Source organism: Erpetoichthys calabaricus, chromosome 4 (genome assembly GCF_900747795.2).
Source record: "Erpetoichthys calabaricus chromosome 4, fErpCal1.3, whole genome shotgun sequence".
Classification (NCBI taxonomy): Eukaryota; Metazoa; Chordata; class Cladistia; order Polypteriformes; family Polypteridae; genus Erpetoichthys; species Erpetoichthys calabaricus.
This window is the reverse complement of record NC_041397.2, coordinates 309,109,972-309,130,142: the sequence shown is the minus strand read 5'-3', so window position 1 is coordinate 309,130,142 and position 20,171 is coordinate 309,109,972. Positions and strand designations below refer to the sequence as shown.

Below are 20,171 nucleotides of genomic sequence, written 5' to 3'. Positions count from 1 at the left end.
CATCGAAGACCTTCCCCTTGCCTTCGGCCGATGAAATCTTAAGGGCCGCGTAGGCAATCTTGCCGTAAGAGAAGATGATTAGAATTAAAGTTGCACAGCCGCATGTGATCACGGTTGTTGAGAGAAAACTTAAGTATTTAGTGTTTTCAGTGCAAGAAATGAGAACCATAGTGGTATAGTCACAGAAACAATAAGGTAGGACATTAGTGCGGCAAAAAGAAAGTTCATGGACGAATACCACATACACTGTCATTGGCATGCCAGAGAGAATATTGGATAATAAGATGCCTGCCCACACAGTTCTGCTATTTACAAGCTGAGGGTACCTCAATGGGTAAATAACTGCGATGTAGCGGTCATACGCCATTAGAGTGAAGAGCAGGGATTCTACAAACTCTAAATGAAAGACCAGGAACATCTGAATCAAGCAGGCATCATATGGTACCGGAGATGTGTCGAACAGAAGAAGTGCCATCATTTTAGGAATGAGGTTAGTGTGGTGTAGCACATCTATAACAGCCAGGGTCCCAATCAAAAGAAACATGGGGGTTTGGAGATGGTGGTCCAGGATTATTACCAATATGACCAAAATGTTAGCAAAAAGGGTCGTCAGATAAACGATAGCCAGGGCGACAACAGTAAAGCTTTGAATTTCTGAAGTGACTTCACAGTGCAGCACAAACCCAGACACAAAGATGGTTGCATTGCGCATCTCTGTAGATTCCATCTTTAATCTGAAACAATAAAAAAAAGCCAGAATTAGTGTAAGCTGCCCTAATTCATGGTGTTCATAACAAATGTAATGATTTACTTTATGAGGCAGAAGTACGTGACAAACAAGAATATATTTGAAATATTAAAAGGCCTGCGGTGGGTTGGCACCCTGCCCGGGATTGGTTCCTGCCTTGTGCCGTGTTGGCTGGGATTGGGTCCAGCAGACCCCCGTGACCCTGTGTTTGGATTCAGCGGGTTGGAAAATGGATGGATATTAAAAGGCGTGCTTCAATTTAAATGCTTACATTCTAAATATTCTCAATTGTGATGGAAATTTGTGATTTTTCACCCTCTGATCGAGGTCGATAGAGGGTTAGACTCCTAGGAAAGGATCAACAATCAAAGCTCAAATCATATTTGCAATCCTTGATCATCTAAAAATCGTCTATAATGCTATCCCACGTGCTTATGTTTGAAATTTTTCTTTTTTAACCTTCTGGAAGTATCTCTTTCATGGCTAGCACCATTGGTAAAGAATGAAATATCAAAAATATGATCATATTTGTAACACCCAGTACACTTGTCTAACCTGGAAAGAATCATTGATTCACATAATTAATGCTGATATCGCTATATATATATAAAATCCAACGTCTGTCTGTATGCCTGTCTGCTTTTCACGAGAGAACTACTTAACGGATTTGGATCGGGTTTTTTTCTATAATTTGCTTGAACATTCCGGTTGATTTTGCGACGTCTCTCATCTCGCTATGTATCATAATTCGCTTGCTGTACCGATTTTATTTGCACTAAACCGAGAGACGCGCAGCGGGCCGAGGGGAGGGGGACGGGCCCTCTTCACTCACATGCCAGCCTTGGGGAGTTCCTTACCTCTGCTTAGCTAGCGAACGAGAGACTACTTAATGGATTTAGATCGGGTTTTTTCCTATAATTTGCTTGAACATTCTCATTGCGCTAAGAATCACACTCCACTTGCAGGAGCGATATATTCACACTAATCCGAGACAGAGGCTGTGGGCCGAGGAGAGGGGGAAGTGTGACGTCAGGAGTGGGGAGCCAGGTGCGGCTCTCCTCACTGTCCTGTTTCACTCTTACGTGGGAAGAGCCGTGGGGGACGGCTAGTATATGTATACATATATACATAAAGAGAACATGAACATTCCTTATGGACAGCAAAAAGTCAAATCAGGTCAGGTTTATTTATATAGCACTTTAAAACAACTGAAAGTTGACCAAAGTGCTTCACATAGAATAAATTCAATACCAGGTAAGATAACGGATGGCTTTTAACAAAACATGACTTAAAGCAGGGCGCTGGATCTGTGACGCAGCAGCTGTGCTAAAACCTGTGCCATCTTGTCACCCTTGGAATCAGCAATATATGACAATGTGCATTTTACTGTATGTTCACCGTTTCTGAATCAGCTGTTTCAATTTTGTTGTTGGGGAGATCCGGAGCCAAAAGTGTTGTGCCAGTGCCGCTGTGGTCTCAAGTAGAGCATAAGAACATTAAGACAATCCAGATAAGAACAGGGCATTTGGCCCAACAAGGCTCGCCAGTCCTATTCACTTAATTCTGCTAAAATAGCATCAAGTTGAGCTTTGAAGGTCCCTGAAGTCTTACTGAGTACCACACTACATGGTCACTTATTCCATGTTGTCTATAGCTATTAAATATAAAACCTACTTATTCCAATATGGGATGGAAGCTAGTATAGTACCAGCATTATAGGTATCAGTCCGTGACGCTTCATAACATGCCCTACTCAGACATATTCAATAGTTCTACCATAATTTAGAGTTTGCATCAACCTAACATGCACGTTTGAGATGAGACAAAATATCTTCTTCTTTCGGCTGCTCCCATTAGGGGTCACTACAGCGGATCATCTTATTCCATATCTTTCTGTCCTCTGCATCTTGTTCTGTTACACCCATCACCTGCATGTCCTCTCTCACCACATCCATAAACTTTCTCTCAGGCCTTCCTCCTTTCCTCTTACCTGGCAGTTCTATTGTTAACATCTTTTTCCCAATATGCACAGCATCTCTCCTCTGCACATGTCCAAACCAACACAATCTCGCCTCTCTGACTTTGTCTCCCAACCGTCCAACCTGAGCTGACCCTCTAATGTACTCATTTCTAATCCTGTCCATCCTCGTCACACCCAATGCAAATCTTAGCATCTTTAACTCTGCCACCTCCAACTCTGTCTCCTGCTTTCTGGTCAGTGCCACCATCTCCTTGCCCATATAACATAGCTGGTCTCACTACCGTCCTGTAGACCTTCCCTTTCAGTCTTGCTGATACCCGTCTGTCACAAATCACTCCTGTCACTCTTCTCCACCCACTTTGCCCTGCCTGCACTCTCTTCTTCACCTCTGTTCCACAATCCCCATTATTCTGTATTGTTGATCCCAAGTATTTAAACTCATCTTCCTTCGCCAACTCTACTCCCTGCATCCTCACCATTCCTCTGACCTCCCTCTCATTTACACACATGTATTCTGTCGTGGTGGTCCTACTGACCTTCATTCCTCTCCTCTCTAGAGCATATCTCCACCTCTCCAGGGTCTCCTCAATCTGCTGTCTACTATCGCTACAGATCACAATGTCATCAGCAAACATCATAGTCCACGGGGACTCCTGTCTAATCTCATCTGTCAACCTGTCCATCATCATTGCAAATAAGAAAGGGCTATTACGTACTTCTCTGCCACTCCCAACTTCTTCATACAATACCACAGCTCCTCTCGAGGGACCCTGTCATATACTTTCTCCAGGTCCACACCCTCAGAGCAAACATCACATCTGTGGTGCTCTTTCTTGGCATGAAACCAAACTGCTGCTCACTAATCATCACCTAACTTCTTAACCGAGCTTCCACTACTCTTTCTTGCTATAACTGAGATACAGTGTGTTAATTGAGTCAGTTGTTATTTAGAACAGGTCCCAGTACACAGGGACTTACAAGACCCATTTTCAACTTAGAAATGGGATAGACATACAGATTTCTGACCATCGTCATTTTGAAATGGTTCAGAAACGTTTTGAAGTGATTTGTAATGATTTAAAATGGAACAAGATTTAAGCTTTAAACAGAACTTTTTCTTAACAAGAACTTTTCTTTTTTTTGCTATTTCAATTTTCTCTTTTTTCTGTGAACTGTTTTACTTTGAATTTTAACTAAAACTTTTAAAAAACGAATATATTTTGTCTCTGGAATCATTTCAGCGCATCAGGCTTTTGTTGAATACCATTTTTTATGCTAGAGCTGCTGAACTTTGGTAATTTTGGAAGAACACAGCTACACTGTCTCTCTAACCATCATTTAGTTGTATTTTATTTCTTTATTGTATTTTATCCATATCTTGTTGTGACCCTGCGGTGGGCTGGTGCCCTGCCCAAGGTTTGTTTCCTGCCTTGTGCCCTGTGTTGGCTGGGATTGGCTCCAGCAGACCTCCGTGACCCTGTAATTAGGATATAGTGGGTTGGATAATGGATGGATGGATGTTGTGACCACCAAGGGGTGCACAGTGTTGAGAATGTTGATTAAGAATCAATATGCTTTATTATTAGCTTCAGTGCTTTTAGCTATGAAAAGTCTAGGCCTGGAACAGCTTTAAAAGGACACCATTTATTTTGCTAGAGAGGCCAATTATCCTTCTCACTTGCTTTGTTTTGAGTTTCTGTGAGTCAAGCTGTGAGCTGAGATTATCATGTGCTCTGAGGAAGCAGGCAGGCAGATTTTGTTTTAACACTAGAATTACCAGAACCTATGAAAAACTCGTAGATCCGTCCCAGCTTAAAACGCTTCGCACCTCTCCGTCAGCGTCTTTTGTCTTCTAAATGTGTGGATAAGCAGCAAACAGCAATCAGGCTACTATCACATCCCCCCACCCCGCACAGTTGTCTCACCTCAAGTCTGTTTACCTGCGTGTCAGTTGCTTAGAGTTGTATAGAGTGAGAAGTCAAGCAAAATGACACCTTTTATAAATACTATATCGTTATTTGGAACACTTGCATTTCATGTGTGTTCCGTGTCTACAACAATCTATGTAAACACATCATTAAAGCAGAAACGTTTTTCACATTTTAGTAATAATTTACAAAATGTAGACATGAAGTGTGTAATGTGTGAAGCCTGTTTTTTAAGAACCAAGGATGCTGTGTTTTTGAGGGAACTGAAGAAACAAGTTCTTGTTTTGGGACATGGTGACTCTGCTGGGCCTTTTGACTCACCAGAGACTAAACAAGTTTTTTGGAAAAACCTTCAACGCCCCCAAACTTAAAGGAAACTAAGTAAACTGTGTGGAAGTAACCCTGAGGAAGACAGGAACAGTTCAATCAATCAGTCTTTATTCAGTCACAGATGAGTACGTGGATTCATGCTTTGCAAAGCAGAAGAACAAAGTTTTCTGGTTTCAGTCAGCTTTAATATTCATTTTCCTCCCTCCTCCTTACTTATGAAACAGCATCTAAGTATTTCATCAATTCGGCCAACCGTTTCTTTTTTGTGTAAGTGTCAAGAGGGGTCCCAAAGAAAGAAAGGTCATCTTTCCTTTGTCTAATGGAGGCGTTCCTAAAAAGGAAGTTACCCAAGTTCAACTTACTACACCTTATCTTATGACAGACGCCTGTATGAGTAGCCTGCCATTATAATAAAACAGCTTTAACCCTTAGTAGCTTGCACAACTGACATGCTAAGGCAGCACGGTGGCGTGGTGGGTATTGTTGCTGCCTTGCAGTTAGGAGACCCGGGTTCACTTCCCGGGTCCTCTCTGCGTGGAGTTTGCATGTTCTCCCCGTGTCAGTGTGGGTTTCCTCTGGGTGCTCCAGTTTCCTCCCACAGTCCAAAAACATGCAGGTTAGGTGCATTGGCGATCCTAATTTGTGTTTGGTGTGTGCCCTGCTGTGGGCTGGCACCCTGCCCGGGATTTGTTTCCTGCCTTGCGCCCTGTGTTGGCTGGGATTGGCTCCAGCAGACCCCCGTGGCCCTGTAGTTAAGATATAGCGGGTTGGATAATGGATGGATGGATGGAACAGACACACTAGCACATAAACACTTTAAACATATTAGCATTTAAATTTATATATTAAGGCTTATGAACATTTCAGATGATCATATTAAAAGCAAGCTGTTTTGTGTTGGTTAGGTTGAATTATACAGATGTTTTAAGAATTGATTATCAAGGTTAGCCCCTGTACTGTATGTAGCTGAGCATCACTGGCTGATGACGCAGCTGCCTTTGCTCCCAGGCTGTAACATTGGCCTGTATACATATTTTCTAGATAGCATTTAAGTTCCTATGTCAGCACTTCCTCATGAATCAATATCTTAATTAATCAAGGTAAAACAACATATACTATATCAGCTGGCTTGGAGCAATATAAAAAATGAAGGATTCATTAATAAAGGCTTTAGCACTGTGCTTGCTGACTCGAGGCCTCTCACCTGCTTCCAGCTCCATCATCTTAGCTCTTATCAGTGAAGCTGCGGGCTACACTTACCAGCACAGCTGCCTATGATGTCAGTCTTATTGGATGTTGGTGCAACAAGCAAGTATTAATCGAACAGTTCAGTTTTCATATGCGGATCATCCTGGTTCCAACTAAATGATCAATTAAAGGGCTTCCGGTTTTTATTAGCTCAAGATTGGGAATGTAAGTAATGTAAAAAAGATCAGATAATGGACATCTCTGGGCAAGGTGGCAAGTACAACCTTCGAGTCCTAATGATTGTTATGAAAAGATTGATTATTATTAAGGGGAAAGATGTTTATAAGCTGAGGTAATTGTTATGAAAGCAGGTACAGTACGAGGTCATTATTACGAAGTGTAAGGGATAGCCTCCAGTTTATTCCAGCCGGGACGCACACAGTAATGGAAGGATGGGGGAAGGCAGCTTATCAAAGACACTGCCTCCGCCAAGACTATAGATGGCAGCATCCCTGGACTGCAGTGGTGCCCTGGATGCCCGCAGGGCACTATGGGACTTGGAGTTCGGCAGCACAGCCCTGCTGGGTAATGTGGGTGCCGCCAAGGGATGGTGTGGGAAGTCGGTGGGAAAACAAATTCTCGTCTAGCCCGGAAGTACTAATGGACTATGACAACGGAAGCCCCAAAGTACTTCCGGGCTGATTAAAAACCTGAATTCTCCAGCTGACCCGGGTCCAGGACTATATAAAGGACTGATGGGAACCCAGCAAGCAAGCCGGAGTTGGGAGGAGTGTGACTGAGCGTGCTGGGAGGTGTAGTGGAGCGAAGAATTGTGTTTATTTATTATTGTATTGCCTGTTTGTTGTGGCTAGTGTGCTTTGGAGGCACTACAGAGGAAAAAAAGAATACTTCTTGGTGCTTTTACCCTGTGTCGGCGTCTGTCTGTTGGGTGTAATGGGGCAACAGCGACCCCTGGTGTTCACAGAAGATAACATATAAAGTGGATGATGAGAATTATGTACGAAATGGGGATGTTTTTGTGATTAGAAATGACATAAAAACGAACCGCACCAGAACCACCGAGTCAGGCCTTGTGTGCTCTGCAATAGTTTTCTATGCTGTGAAATAAAGTCTTAAATTCTGACTGCCTTTCTGAAGACTCTGTTCTTTTTTCTGAAGATTTCTCCACAACAACAGCTCCCCAAATACCAGACACAACAATCACAGGCAGAAGTGTGGCACAAAACAAGAATTTTTATTTAGCAGCTTCTTGTGGGAAACGCTTCCAAATAGTCATTTCCCACCTGCCCAAGTACAGTCCCAAAGAACAACACAGCAATAAGCACAGCACAGCATCTCTCTCTTTCCCTTCTGCCTCTACTCCTCCTAGCAAGCTTTGACCACTTCTTTCTGACTCTGGCTCCATGACTAGAGTGAGGTGGCGCCTTTTATAGATCACCTGGAAATGCCCCAGGGGTCTCGTGCTCTCCTTCCGGGTATACAGCCAGGTGTGGTGGTAGCCCTGCAGATGATGGCTCAGCTATTTCCCATATGCCCCCTGGTGGTGGCCACAGGCACCAGCTGGGTTGAACTTCCATACAGCAAACCCGTGGCACCACAACAAGCGTGGGGGACTGCCCTCTGTTGTCCCGGCTGAGTAAGAGCTCCAGCCGTCCCTTAAAATGTAAAGCACTTTGAATTGCCTTATGGAGATATATAAATAAACTCGCTTTGCAAGAAAAGAAAGAAGAATGAAGGGAGATGGTGGCTAACGAGAACAGAGAGAAAGGCAGGAACAGGATGGAGGCCAGTGTAGTCATGAAGGGAAGCAGGCAGACCGGAAAGTGAGCCCAAGAGAAGTGCTTGGTCAGCGTTTGAGGGTCGGGGGGCCACACCTGCTGAGCATTAATGGGGCAGGTGCATCCAGGAGGCTCCCACAAAAGCACACCGGACCGCAACCTGGAGGGAGCAAAGAGAAAAGCTCAACATGGTGCCCTGTAAATGCAGACGGACTGGCAACGGGGGGCCCGAGGTGGATTAAGGGTTGTCTGCGCCTGCTGGTGGACGTCTCCTCGTGCTGAGGAATCTGGAAAGAGTAAGCCAGGGAGACGTCAGTTTTAAGAAGAAAGCACAGCGGCTCGTGGTTTTTGTTAACCTAATTCTTTTGGAATATTTATTTGGATTTTAACCTCAACATTCACCGTATTTTATTGGATTATTTATTTATTAGGACAATTTTATGCACTGCACTGATTGGACATTTTGTTTTTTCTTGTTTTAATAAAAGAGATGACACTCGTGTAGTAACCCATGCTCATCTTGGTGTATGACTATCGACAGTGACGGGTTGGAGTGTCTCCTGAAAGCAACCAGAGAGTGTGAAGACAACCCGGACCGTCAGAAAGAAGTTGTCCATCCATCCGTTATCCATCCCGCTATATCCTAACTACAGGGTCACAGGGGTCTGCTGGAGCCAATCCCAGCCAACACAGGGCGCAAGGCAGGAAACAAACCCTGGGCAGGGCGCCAGCCCACCGCAGGGCACACACACACCAAGCACACACTAGGGACAATTTAGGATTGCCAATGCACCTAACCTACATGTCTTTGGACTGTGGGAGGAAACTGGAGTACCTGGAGGAAACCCACGCGGACACGGGGAGAACATGCAAACTCCACAGCTGCATAATTCATTTTGTTGGTACACAGATATTACGAATATGAATACATTGCAAAATGTTTACCATTGAATGTCCTTCTTATTTCCTTTAGGTGTTGGAATAAGGTAACAAACGCTATAATAAGTGTCAGTGAATGTGTCAGGAACATCCAGAAAAAAGGGTTATGAAATATCTTTAATTTTCAAAAGGCTCCATCTGCAGACCTCCAGAGCTCCACTCCATTGAGGAGGTTGTCATTTTCTATTATATGTGTCAGAGATAACGCCTTGTTACACTATGGTTAAGATGAGGGTCATTTGACTCAAGTTAAGTAAACCAAGTGACAGAAATCCTGCAATCCAATTGGCTGTCCAGTGGAGCTCCTGAATCGAGGAGATGTGGAGGTCTTCAGCTGGACCCGTCTCCTAATTTTACTAGCTTGAAGTCCGCTTTTAGTGTTAAGTATCCATAACATACATATCCATTATTGAAGACCCCTGTATTATGTATTGTAATGGATGGCCGGGACACCCAAGGATGGAAGAAGGCAGCTTCTTGGGCACTGCCTCCCCCAGAATGCTAGATGGCAGCTTTCCTGGGTTGCAGCGGTGCCCCAGATTTCCACAGGGCATCATGGGACTTGGAGTTCTTTACCTCAGCCCTGTTGGGAGCTGTAGAGTCTGCCAAGGGTGCTGCAAGGCCTGAGGAGCCCTATGGCATGGGGTTTCCGGGTCATATAGAATAAAAGGTGCTGCCTGCCTTGCAGAGACGAGCCAGAGTTGGGTGGAAGGTGGACAACGCTTGCTGGAAGGAGCGGAGGAGGCAGTGACCAAGAGAGAGAGAGAGAGAGAAAGATGTAAAAGAGTGGTGCTGCACTTGTGCATACTTGTTGGGGGAAACGATTGTTATAAAAAGAGTTTCCCACAATTAAAGGCTCTTTGTATTTTAAACTTGTGTCCGGTGTCTGTCTGTTTTGGGTTCAAGAAGCTGGGGCACCCCCTGGTGTCCACAGTATCATTTTGAAGGGCAGATCTTACTCTCAATATATATATATATAGTTTATAAAGAAATGATAAGGTACATCCAAATTGCAAGTCTTTACAAAAAATAAAAATAAATTAAGAGAAACTAAAATTCTGAGATGTAAAAAGGGCACTGTGGTGTCATTTGAAAGCTGAAAAGCCCCTCTCATTTAACAAATAATAGTCTGTCTATCAAGTTAATAATAAAAATAATAATAATAATAATAATAATAATATATTTTATTTCTATAGCACTTTTCCAATGCTAAAGTTGTATGCAATTGAATCAGGACCTTTAAGAAAGTCTTGGACTTTCTGGGCTGTGATGCAGCAATTGAGCTGTCTTTGAGGGAATTAAGAAAAATATTGTGCTGTGGTATCAGGGTATATGATATGACATTTTAACATCAAAACACTTTAATTATAGTAGTAAGCAGTTTTTTTTCAGCTTTTAAAATTTTGTATTATTGTTTAGTGTCACTACTGGGACCACAATGGGGCTGAATTTAAAGAGTTAATTTAAGATTTAGTCCATGACGTACCTTCGAAACGAGATCCTTCCAAAATGTACAGTGCACTTTTCCTTCTGTGGTTCCTTTAGCTCAGAAGATAGCTGGCAGGCGACACATTTAATTAAAGCTACAGTCATCTGCTCTCCGCGTCTTTATCTGATGTTAAGTCTTCCACTCAAAACGAGGCCTCAGAAACTCTCTTAATTCTCCTCTTTGAGGTACACGTACAGTAAGTCGCGTTTATTTCACACTTGGACTGATGATGACAGTAAAATCACCAGCCTTCCCTTATATTTTATATGTCATTAAAACTTTCTTGTGGTCCCTTTGGAGTTCTCACCTCAAACATCATAAACATGGAGTCCTGGGAGGCTCTCTCTTTCTCTGTAGATTTCCACATTTTAAAAAAACAAAAAAAGTCCACAAGTGCTCCCCTGTGAGATGCACATGAAATCATCAAAACGGAGTTATGAGAAGTGACAGCCGAGAGCAAAGCAGCCTCACTTTTATCATCGGCAATTCTGTGGCGGTCCACAAGCTCTGTATGTCTGTAAGTGGATTCAGACGGGATTCAGACCCTTTCACTTTCTGCACACTTTATTCATTTTAAATTCATTCCTTTGCCATTTGTTACCCATCAATAACCCATAATACCAAAGTGAAAACGTGTGTTCAGAAGGGTTGGCAAATTTATTAAAAATCTCTTGTTCATTTAAGTATTCAGACACTTAATTTGGTACTTTGTAGCAGCCCCTTCAGCAGCAATCCCAGCTTCAAGTTTTTTAGGTTACGTCTCTGCAAGCTTTGTATACCTGGATTGGCACAGTTCATCCCAGTCTTCCTGGCAGATCACCTGAAACTCCATCAGATTGGATGAGAGGCATCTGTAAAGTGCCATCTTTGGTTCTCTTCACACGCGTTCTATGGGCCACTCCAGCATTGTCTTGGCTGTATGCTTCTAGTCATTGAATCGTCTCCAAGTCCAGTACATTCCAGTAGATGGCACATCACAAACATTTATACCGCTTTTACAAATCCCATATCAAATAGCATATAACAGAGATAATAAAATAAAATATAAGATAATAATAAAATTAATTTTCAAATATGCACCATCTGTTAGAATGACTAATACAATACATACCTCTCTGTTATACACCATTTCATATGGGATTTGTAAAGGTAATGTTAATCTTTGTGATGTGCCCTCTGTTGGAATGACAAATGCGATGAATTTTATTACAAAATACATTCCAGTAAATGGCACATCACAAACATTTGTAATAATAAAATTCATTCTACAAATGTTTGTGATGTGCCACCTGTTGGAATGACAAGTCCAATGCTTGTGTCTTTGTTATATGCCATTTGATATGTGATTGGTAAAAGCAGTTTAAATGCTTGTGATACACCATCTGTTGGAATGACAAATGCAATGCTCTTTATTACTACATGCATTACAAAATACATTCCAGTAGATGACACATCACATTTACACTGCTTTTACAAATCCTATACAAAATGGCATGTGACAGAGATAATAAAATAAAAAATAAGATAATAAAATGCATTTCTATAAATGTTTGTGATGTTCCATCTGTTGAAATGACAAATGTAATGCACATGCTTCTGTTATATGCCATTTGATATGTGATTCGTAAAAGCAGTTGTAATGTTTATGACATGCCATCTGTTGGAATGACAAATGCAGTGCATTTTATTACTACATGCATTACAAAATACATTTCACTAGATGCCACATCAAAAACATTTATACCGCTTTTACAAATTCCATATCAAATAGCATGTAAAAGAGATAATAAAATATAAGATAATAATAAAATGTGTTTTATTATTGCAAATGTTTGTGATGCACCATCTGTTGGAATGACAAATACAATATATATCTCTCTGTTTCATGCCATTTCATATGGGATTTGTAAAGGTATTGTTAATCTATGTGATGTGCCCTCTGCTGGAATGAGAAATGCAATGCATTTTATTACTTCATGCATTACAAAATACATTCCAGTAAATGGCACATCACAAACATTTGTGATGATAAAATGCATTTCTACAAATGTTTGTGATGTGCCATCTGTTGGAATGACAAGTCCAATGCTTATGTCTCTGTTATATGCCATTTGATATGTGATTGGTAAAAGCAGTTTAAATGTTTGTGATACACCATCTGTTGGAATGACAAATGCAATGCTTTTTATTAGATAGATAGATAGATAGATAGATAGATAGATAGATAGATAGATAGATAGATAGATAGATAGATAGATAGATAGATAGATAGTATCTATCTATCTATCTATCTATCTATCTATCTATCTATCTATCTATCTATCTATCTATCTATCTATCTATCTAATAAAAAGCATTGCATTTGTCACACCATATTACTACGTGCAATACAAAATACATTCCAGTAGATGACATATCACAAACATTTACACTGCTTTTACAAATCCTATACAAAATAGCATGTGACTGAGATAATAAAATAAAAAATAAGATAATAAAATGCATTTCTACAAATGTTTGTGATGTGCCATCTGTTGAAACATCAAATGTAATGTATTTGCTTCTGTTATATGCCATTTGATATGTGATTCGTAAAAGCAGTTGTAATGTTTATGATGTGCCATCTGTTGGAATGACAAATGCAATGCTTTTTATTAATACATGCATTACAAAATACGTTCCAGTAGATGGTGCCCTGAAAACGTTAACGTTGGTTACTTAGATTTTATTCCATCTCAGACGGGTAGCACTGCTTGTAATAACATATAATGAGGGGTGGTAATATTCATCATGATTTTGCAAATATTGTCATGTCTATGAGTTCATTTTAAAATTTACAGTTGTTTCAATCTGCTCTTCTAAAAGCTACATTTCCTTTCTGATGCCTTTTCTGGAGTCGTTTTCTTCCCAGTGAAAAGTTTCTTGATTGCGTTTTTCATTTCGGTGTTCCTGAAACTGTAGATAATAGGATTCATCATTGGCGGGAGGATAGTAGCGACTATAACCAAAGCATTGTAGGCTTCAGTTGACAGCTTTATTCCTAATCCAGGTAAAATGTAAGCAATTGTCAATGGCAGATAAAAAAGTAGCATCACCAACAAGTGTGTGAAGAGCACAGTAAAGACGTTTTTCTTGCCTTCAGCTGACGAAATCTTGAGGGCCGCATGGGCAATCTTGCCATAAGAAAAGACGATTATTGTCAAAGTTCCAGAGCCAAAAGTGCTGGCAATTGAGAGAAAACTTAAGTATTTAGAACTATCAGTACAAGAAACACGGACCATAGTGGCATAGTCACAGAAGCAATAAGGTAGGACATTAGTGTGACAAAAGGAAAGCTCGGTGACAAATGTCATATACACTGTCATATTCATGCCAGAGAGAACGTTGCACAATAAGATGCCTGCACACACAGATCTGCCATTTACAAGCTGAGGGTATCTCAATGGGTAAATAACAGCAACATAGCGGTCACACGCCATAAGAGCAAAGAGGAAGGCTTCTACTATCTCAAGATGAAAGACCAGGAACATCTGAACCAAGCAGGCACCATATGGCACCAGAGACGTGTCAAACAGAAGAAGTGCCATCATTTTAGGGATGAGGTTAGTGTTGTGTAGCAAGTCTATAACAGGCAGGGTCCCGATAAAAAAAAACATGGGAGTTTGGAGGTGGTGGTCCAGGATTATTACCAGTAGGACCAAGAAGTTACCGAAAAGGGTCACCAGATAAACGATGGCCAGGGCGACAACTGTAAAGCTTCTAATTTCTGAAGTGATTGCACAGTGCAGCACAAACTCAGACACAAAGACAGTCGCATTGCTCATCCTTTCCTTAACCTGAAAGAAAAAAAGAAAAGAAGAGTGATATGATTTTTGTATTAACAGGATCTGGTACAATAAGTGAATTAGCGACTGTCATGTTTCTTTTAGTTGATTAGTGAAAAAAAAGAACATTTGTTGAGTTTTTTATTTAAATAAATGTAATAAATGTTGTAATGCAAAAATCAAACTGAAGCATGACGCTTATCGATGGCTAGAGAATTAATTTGAATGTCATAAGGCTGTGGCAGATGAGAAGCGCTCAGACTCTCACCAGCTCTAACTCAGTAATTTATTTATTTTAATGTGGGGTGTCATAGAAACATGTTGGCTGGCATCCCGACTGGGATGAATTGGTACATTACCTGGCCAGGAGGTCTCGATAAGGGTGGAATGGGTTTGCCACTCTGAGGCCATGCATTTCCCCCAGCACAATAGATGGCAACAACTCTTTTGTGGTTCTGCTGGGTTGTGTGGGAGTGGGAGGTTTAGGGAGGTTCCACCTAACCTGAAGTGCTTCCTAGATGCAGTGTGGCGGTACCGTAAGTGCTCCCTGATCCAAAATAAAGGAGTCGGAAGAGGTGAGAGGAACTGGCTCACATTCGCCTGGGAGGAGTGGAGGAATAAGAGAGAAGAGAGAACCTTGTTGTAAGGTACTTTGGTCAATAAGCCGGTTTTATGTGAACCAAGGAGTTGTGTCTGTGCAGTTGTGGCTGGGGTTTAGGGTCCTACAATACCCCCTAGTGGTCACAGGGGACATCAGGAATGCACCCACCCTTGCCTCGACACACACACTCTCACACGCAGAAACAAGTAATACAGCGGCTCAAATGAAAACAAAATAAAGAGTTTATTAACTCTGTGAATCCTGCCCTCTCCGTGTTTCACTGCTATAGCCCTATAACCGCAGCCTCCCCAGCAGTTTTCAACAATTTTGAAAATTGTGTTTATTATTGCATATGATGATAATCATAATGTTACAAGAACAGACTGATAATATCAAACAAGCCGTATCACTTAAAGACTTGCGGTTTTCATCATTTTATACCATCCACTGTAAGGACCTAGTGCCAAGACTGTACCTTTGAGTGAAGCGCTTCAGTACAGTTTTTTGTGCCAGAAACAACACTTTAGCATCAAGCGCCTAAACTCCCTCGGTGGGACCTGCTTCGTGGACAGAGTCATGTGGGGAGTTTGACTGGGATGGTAAACCTGTCACACCATAACGCAGATGTCCTAAAGCAAGGAAAGAAACTAGTAACACATTACATCTGTAATTACACTGTAATTAATCATGTAATTACAGTATAACTATGTGTTATTACCCCAAACTTTCTGTGTAATACAATGTAACACCATACTAAGTACTCAGTTATAATTGTTATTCCACAATTTATATACAGTGTAACAAGTGTAACAATTTATTACCAATACAAACACAAGTGTACTTACAGTATATAGTTACCTGTATCTGTACTTTAGAAATGTAATAAAAACATCAGGATATTATGTAACAGATGCTGCAGGGTCTGGTGAATTTTAACAGAGTGATAACTATATAGGTTACCGATGTTATTTCAAAATCTACTTTAAAAGGTGAAAACACCTTTGTGGAATGGTTTATTATAAAAATAATAATTCTTTTTATCCTCAAAGTGCTTTTCATATTGAGTGGGGAGCCACTTCAGTTGCCACTAACGTGTAGCGCGCACCTGGATGACGACAGCAGCCATTTTTGCACCAGTACGCTCACCACACATTACCTGTTAGGTGTTGACGAGTTGAGAGTTAGTTAACCAATTAGTGACAAGAGGGCCAGAATGACCAGGCTGTAATGGGCAACTTAGCCAGGACATCGGGGTTCACCCTATTCTGTACTCTTTTATGACCACAGAGAGTCAGGACCTCGGTTTTACATCTCATCTGAAGGATGGTAGAAGTTTCAAAAATAAGGTAAGTGAGTTGGAGTTGTATGTAGCAGAGCATAATTATGATATTATAGCAATAACGGAAACCTGGCTAAATAGCAAAGATGGCGATGAGTGTAACATAGAGGGATACACATTTTTTAGGAAGGATAGACAGAGCAGAAAAGGAGGTGGGGTTGGTGTTGATGCCAAACAGAATTTGAATGTAAGACCTCTTCAGTTGGACGATGAGCCCTATCTTAGTGAGGATGTGTGGCTTTGCCTGGAAAATTTTAGGGAAAGTGGTCTTATTTTAGGAGTGTGTTATAGACCACCCAATGCAGACAGTAATTTCAACACACATCTTTTCAGTAATATCAAAAAGACAAGTTTACAGGGTGATATTATAGTCATGGGGGACTTTAATTATCCAAATATTAATTGGGATAACCTTGCAGACGGAGGAGCACAAGAGCAGGAGTTTTTAGAAGTAATCAGTGACTGTTTTCTAACACAGCATGTTAAAGCACCAACACGAGGCGAAGCCTGTCTGGATTTAGTATTTTGTAATAATTAGGTGTAGAGATGATTGAACCACTAGGGTCACGTGACCGTAATGTAATACAATTCTCAGTATTTTGGGCTAATTTTGAGCAGATGCGATAATGTCTAAGTAGGATAGACTGGGACAAGCTTTTAAGTGTGGAGACAGTTGAGGAGCAGTGGACAAATACATACCTAATGTTGAAAAGGCAATATATTATTTATGTGTTGTATCCCTTTAATTAGTTGTCTTCCACCTTGATTGATTAGTTATTGTGATTGGCCTGTGCTGAGTTAGAACTTGGCCAATCACAGGGCTTCACTTTGAACATTATAGATTAGCTTTGTGGCGTCTGAGCAGTAGAGTAGGAGCTTCATTTAAATGTGAAAGTTTGTGCAATGAATTATAACGTAAGTGGAATTTATTTGATTGTCCTTAAAGTATATTGTTTATATGTTTAAATTTGTAATTTGGATATATATATATTTATATATATATATATATATATATATATATAGATATATATGTGTATATGTTTTAGCACAGTTTCTAAATATAGACATTTGAGGAAGCTAAAGTATAGTTGAACAGACGCTATTTGGAGTTTCACACATATTATTTATTATAGAATTACAGTATTATCGTTTCCTCATGTATGATATGTATATATGTTAAGAATAATTACTTATTTCATTTGAGTAAATGCTTTATGGTTTGACGTTCTAGTAATTTCCGACTGTCCTACTGGATAAATAAAGTACCTGTTAATGACTAATGTTAACATTGACAAACTGAAGAGAAAGAAACTGGGATAGCTAATTTATGTTTATTATTTTATTTAGACCATATCTTCACATTTGTATAAGTTTGGAAGAAATTAATAAATAGAATTTGCACATCGTCATCCATCCCTGACCAGATATGTGCAGTGGTTGTAATTTAAACCCAAACCAACTTAATTCTTCACTACACCTAAATTTGGAATTAGTAGGAAATAAAAAAAAAACTCCACGGTGGATTAATAAAGATTTAAAAAAGAAGTTGCAAAGGAAAAAATGACTTTATAAGGCATATAAGACTAATGACTGCAAAGTGAATCGTAGGGCGTATGAGAACATGACGGCAACCATTAAGAAGGATATCAGGGTGGCTAAAAGACAATTGGAGAGGAATATAGCAGATAAGGTGAAAGACGACCCTAAGAGATTCTTTCAGTATTTTAGTAGTAAAAGAACAGTCAAGGAGGAGGTCAAGTGTATCAGAAATAGTAAAGGGGAATTAAAAGATACAGAAAATGAAATAGTGCATGCCCTAAACTTATATTTTTCTGAAGTGTTCACCAGTGAGCAAGTGGATAACCTCAGAGGAGTAACAGGGACAACTAATGAGCTACTGAGGGATTTGGAAATTGTAGAGAGAGAAGTGCTGCTCAGATTAAAGGGGCTGAAGTCAAACAAATCACCAGGACCAGATAATATTTACCCTGGAGTTCTTCAGGAGGTTAGCGAGTACAGATATAAACCCTTCACACATATTTTTAGGAAGTCACAGCACACTGGAGAGATTCCAAAGGACTGGAAAATGGCAAATATCATCCCATTATATAAAAAGGATGACAGGGCAGGTCCAAGCAACTATAGGCCAGTAAGCTTAACATGAATCACAGGGAAATTAATGGAAGGAATTATTAAGGATAAGATTGAACAACACCTGGCAAGGACAGGAGTTATTAGGAAAGTCAGCTTGGGGTCAGAAGAGGGACGTCATGTTTGACTAACATGGTGGAATTCTATTAGGAGGCAACAAAAGAATCAAAGTGGAGCAGATGATATTATTAATCTGGGCTTTCAGAAAGCATTTGAAAAGGTGCCACATGAGAGGGTGGACATCAAATTAAAAGAAGTGGTAGTTCAGGGTGATGTTTTTAGATGGGTGCAGAATTGGCTCAGATAGAGGGAGCAGAGGGTGATGGTGCGAGGAACCTCATCAGAATTGGCCAATGTTAAGAGTGGTGACCAGCAGGGGGCAGTGCTGGAGCTGCTGCTATTGTTCCATCCATCCATTATCCAACCCGCTATATCTTAACACAGGGTCACGGGGGTCTGCTGGAGCCAATCCCAGCCAACACAGGGTGCTAGGCAGGAACAAACCCCGGGCAGGGCGCCAGCCCACCGCAGGCTGCTATTGTTAATAAATATAAATGATTTAGATAGGAATAGTAACAAGCTGGTTAAGTTTGCAGATGATACAAGATAGGTGGATTAGCAGATAATTTGGAATCCGTTAAATCATCACAGAAGGACTTAGATAGCATACAGACTTGGGCAGATTTGTGGCAGCTGAAATTTAATGTCAGTAAATGTAAAGTATTACACGTAGGAAGTAAAAATGTGAGGTTTGAATACACAATGGGTGGTCTGAAAATCGAGAGTCCTCCTTACGAGAAGGATTTAGGGGTCGTAGTGGACTTGACACTATCAAATGCCAGACAGTGTTCGGAAGCCATTAAAAAAGCTAACAGAATGTCAGGTTATATAGCACCTTAATGTGTGGAGTACAAGTCGCAGAAGGTTCTGCTCAGGGCCGTCTTAACACATGGGCACGCTGGGCAGTTGCCCGGGGGTAGCCATGAACATAGAGTCCCCATGCTAATCTATGTATGTTGTGACTTGCTGAGTGGTTGTGTTGGTAGGGGGCTCCAGTGCACTGCTTTGCCAGGGGGCCTGTAATGCTGTGTGACATTAGGGGTCGCTGTTGCCCCGTGTAACCCACAGACAAAATTTCCAGACACCAGAGTACCAGGAATAATTTTAATTTCTTCATTCTGATATTGTACCACAGTAGACACCACAATCACCACCATAAACAAATAAATCAATAATAAGATCCTTCGCTCCTCCCAGAAGCTCTATCACACTACCTCCCAACTCCAGCTCAGCTTGCTAGGTTTCCCACAGTCCTTTAACACTAGAATTAAAACTCGTAGATCCGGCCCACCTTAAATCCGTTCACACCTCTCCGCCAGCGTCTTTTGTTATCTAAATGTGCTGATAAAGACAAGCTGCCAGCAGCCGGCTATTCCATCCACCCTCCGACTTAGAACGTGCACGAACTTCTCCCAGCTCATGCCTTGATTGATTATCTGGGAGTGAAGTGGAGTTTTAGAGTGGAAATAATAGATCGTTATTTGGAACACACACATTTCATGTGTGTTCCATTTCTACAGTAATCTGTGCAAACACATTGGTAAAACAGAAACTTTTTCATATTTTAGTAATAAATGTTACAAAATGTAGGCATAAACTATAGAATGTGTGAAGCCTGATGTCCAAACATCAAATAAACACTTTCACAAAAGGTTCAAGGTTGATACAATGGTTTCTGTGGTATAGCGTGCTAAGATTTGCTTCTCAGAGCGCAACAGCCTGGCTGTGCCTCACAGACCTGAGTTCGATTCCCCGCTGGGGATAAAGTGTTATTTTTTTTTTCTTATTAACCTC

The 20,171-nt window shown here is 40.8% G+C and overlaps 1 protein-coding gene across 3 annotated transcripts in view; it reads left to right on the top strand.

The window, feature by feature from the left end:
* LOC114641309 (olfactory receptor 10A2-like) overlaps window positions 1-20,171 on the top strand; it is a 342,696-nt gene that overhangs the window by 197,693 nt on the left and 124,832 nt on the right. The gene's annotated exons all lie outside the window — the stretch shown is intronic.